Genomic DNA, 3,664 nt, shown 5'->3' with positions numbered 1-3,664 from the left:
CCGCGAGGTGCTGTCGCACTATTTTGTGTTTATTTTATTATTAAAGTTTTGTTCAAATGTTCGCCGGTTCCCACCTCCTTCTTCCCGACCTACAAACGTTGTTACAAAAGGTTTGTATACATTTTATTTTATAACATCTTTACTGTGCTGTAAATGATTTCATATTACACAACGCAACATACAGGGACAAGATGTCAGTCAGCTAAACACATCAGCAACGGTCGCTTCGCATGATGAAAACGCCTTTTGCCTTGCATAACAAAAACTGGTTTTATTCGCTATAATACTGAATTTAAACTATTTCGATGATAAAATATGTTCTCTAATCTCAGTAATGTTTGTTTATGGACAGGTTACAGAGTCAGTCATGGCATCTTTCAGTTACGAGAGAAATGCGAGGCGGCATGCTGAGGTTCGCAGTTCCCCTGCCGAACAGCAGCCCATCACCGACTCAGATTTTAGTGACACACCGGCATGAGAATCAGCACTATTTCAGTGAAAAGGGATAACAGAGAATGGTTGAATACACTTGAATTTAAATGTTACATTTTTTATTTCTAAAATGCATCTTAAACAAGTTTAAATGTATGTTATATTGTAATATGCTATATTCATCTAAATAAATTAAATTTGTCTTATATTTTTGTCCATGAGTGTTCTTGCTTAGTAATGAATGTTCACCTTTTGATTATAACTGTTAATTACTGTTACAGTAATTCTGTATGTGATTTTTAATTTCCAATCCATTTTAAGTCAGCAATATTCAATTCAATTCAATTCAATTTTATTTGTATCGCGCTTTTCACGATACAAATCGTTGCAAAGCAATTTTACAGCAAATTAAGTTTCTACAATATTTAGTGGTAGCTTATCAGTGGTGACTGTCAGTTAATGTACATATGGCAGAAATGTACGGAAAAATCAATTAAAGACGTAATCAATTAAAGACGTAATCAAATCAGTGAAGAAATTCATAAAGTCATTACTATTAAACTGTGAGGGAATATTTAGATCGGGTGGCGTCTGGTTATTTGTTAGTCTAGCCACTGTGCTAAATAAAAACCTTGGATTGTTTTGGTTATTTTCTATGAGTTTGTGGATATGCTCGGCCCTGGCAGCTTTTAGAGCCTGTCTATAGCTGGACATTCTGTTTTTCCACGCAATTCTAAAAATTTCCAAGTTAGTTTTTCTCCATTTGCGCTCAAGACTACGAGTTTTTTTCTTGAGAGAATCGGTATTACTGTTGTACCATGGTGCAGTACGTTTTTCTCTAACCTTTTTCAATTTGATGGGGGCAACAGCTTCTAATGTATTAGAGAAGATAGTGCCCATGTTGCTAGTCATTTCGACTAGTTCATGTGTATCTATGGGTACACAGAGCAGTCCTAATGCATCATTTGTATTATCAACGTGAATGTTAAAATCTCCGACAATTAGCGCTTTATCAACAGTAACCAATAGGTCTGAGAGGAAATCTGCAAATTCTTTTAGGAAATCTGTATAAGGCCCTGGTGGTCTATACACCGTTGCCAGAGCAAGAGATACGATACATTTCTTTTGCATATCTGACAGTGTAACATTAAGCAGAAGTATTTAGAATTAGTTAAACCTGTATTCTGTTTTCTGAGTAACATTGAGAATATCACTATATATTGTTGCAACACCGCCGCCACGACCAGTCTGACGGGGCTCATGCTTATGACAGTAGCTTGGTGGAGTAGACTCATTTAGACCAATATATTAATTTGGTTTTAGCCAATATTGTCATTTTAAACAATAGTTGAGTTAAATGAAACAACCCAGCATGTTGGGTAAGAACATTTAACCCAACCAGCTGGGTCAAAATAACCCAGCATGAGTTCTGTCCAATATTTACCCAGCGCTGGGATGGCAAATAACCCAGAACTGGTTGTTTTTAGAGTGTAGTAGCATGAAAATAGATATGGTATGTTTTATAAATTGAATGTTAGAACGGCTTGCCTTAGAAAAGTGTTCTTCGGATTGTTAAAAGTTTCTTCATACTAAGGTTCTTTTAGGAGCTGTTCACTGAACTGTTCATCTCTTCAAAACCCCTTTGGGAGCCTTTATTTTCAAGAGTGAACCTTCATCTTCTGGTGTCCCTAAGAATAACATTCCCAACACTAAAAATATATGTGAGTGATATTTCTTTCATAAGGAGAATGTAAGTTATCTGTCTTTCAGCCAGAGGGCACAGCTGGTAGCTCATGTAGACAAAGAGCAGAAGCGATTTGATAACAGAGTACAAGACAAACTAATAAGGATGAATCTACACGTTATTACAGAAGTCTAAAGGGCCGTTCTGTCTCAATCGAGACTCCTGCTGCTCATAAGACTCTCCGGCTCTCTCCTCCTGTGTATTGTTTCTTTCATATTCCTGTCTCCTCTGCTCTCTGCATTTCTACAGCAGGGAGGCAGAATGGTGAATTATCACGCGACTCTGCATGCAGGCTTCTTTCTTCAAGGTGCTAATAACCAGCACTTCTTTTCTTTCAGCCCACTTGTTTTTCTTTCTTTCTTTCTTTCTTTCCTTTTTTTATTTGTACAGTTTCAGTACAAGACAAACTAATAAGGATGAATCTACACGTTATTACAGAAGTCTAAAGGGCCGTTCTGTCTCAATCGAGACTCCTGCTGCTCATAAGACTCTCCGGCTCTCTCCTCCTCCAAATTGTGCCATCTATGACCCTGTGTATTGTTTCTTTCATATTCCCGTCTCCTCTGCTCTCTGCATTTCTACAGCAGGGAGGCAGAATGGTGAATTATCGCGGGACTCTGCATGCAGGCTTCTTTCTTCAAGGTGCTAATAACCAGCACTTATTTTCTTTCAGCCCACTTGTTTTTCTTTCTTTCTTTCTTTCTTTCTTTCCTTTTTTTATTTGTACAGTTTCTCTTTCATCCTGCTGGTTGTGGACTTGTGCTGCGCTCTCATTATAGCGGGTGATAATTACGTGAGAGACAAAGAAATCTGATTGAGTCGCCCACTCAGAGCCATGGAGCAGGAGAGAGTAAATTTCACACTTACAGCATGCTTTAATTAAAGAAAAAAAGAAAGGTAAACACCCCTGTCATTGTGTGTGTGTGCATGCGTTCATGTCGCAGACCATAAGGTGCATCACACGTGAGGTTTGTGCATGGGTACATTACACTCCCTGAATCCTGCTTTATTTTTATATTTGCTGTGGCAGCTACTCTGTGTAGCTTAAAGTGAAAACTCAACATTTCAGTAGCTATCAAGCTGTGTACCACATAGTAAATTAGCATCTTTCGTAATGGACACTAATGGATACATTCAAAAGTCTAGTTTACAAAGCAAGCTACGATTAGATGAAAAATGTACTATCAATTACTTCTGGTTTGTTAATTAAGGCTAGACCTTGTTTAAAAATAATGTTTTATTATGAGCTATTTTTTTTAAAAATCAGCGTGGATCAAAAGTGGCAGTAAAGATTTAAAATGTTATATAAAATTTCAAATAAATAATGTTCTATTGAACTTTATAATCAAAGAATCCTGAAAATAAAATGTATCAAAAATGTATTAAAAAATATGAAACAGCACTACTGTCTTATTTTTTATTTTTTTTTGCAAATAATCAGAAATGTTTCTTGAGCAGCAAATCAGCATATTAGAATGATTTCTGAAG

At 36.6% G+C, this 3,664-nt stretch overlaps 1 long non-coding RNA gene across 1 annotated transcript in view; it reads left to right on the top strand.

Moving 5' to 3' along the window:
• Window positions 1-3,664, top strand: part of LOC107723279 (uncharacterized) — a 26,757-nt gene that overhangs the window by 6,284 nt on the left and 16,809 nt on the right. Inside the window, exon 2 of the long non-coding RNA XR_001637911.1 lies at window positions 513-518. This is a non-coding gene — a long non-coding RNA (uncharacterized LOC107723279). The remainder of the gene's footprint in view (window positions 1-512; window positions 519-3,664) is intronic.

This window comes from Sinocyclocheilus rhinocerous, unplaced genomic scaffold (genome assembly GCF_001515625.1).
Source record: "Sinocyclocheilus rhinocerous isolate Xijiao unplaced genomic scaffold, SAMN03320098_v1.1 scaffold364, whole genome shotgun sequence".
NCBI classification, from domain to species: Eukaryota; Metazoa; Chordata; class Actinopteri; order Cypriniformes; family Cyprinidae; genus Sinocyclocheilus; species Sinocyclocheilus rhinocerous.
Note: the sequence above shows the minus strand (reverse complement) of the source record. Positions and strands in the feature narration are given on the sequence as shown.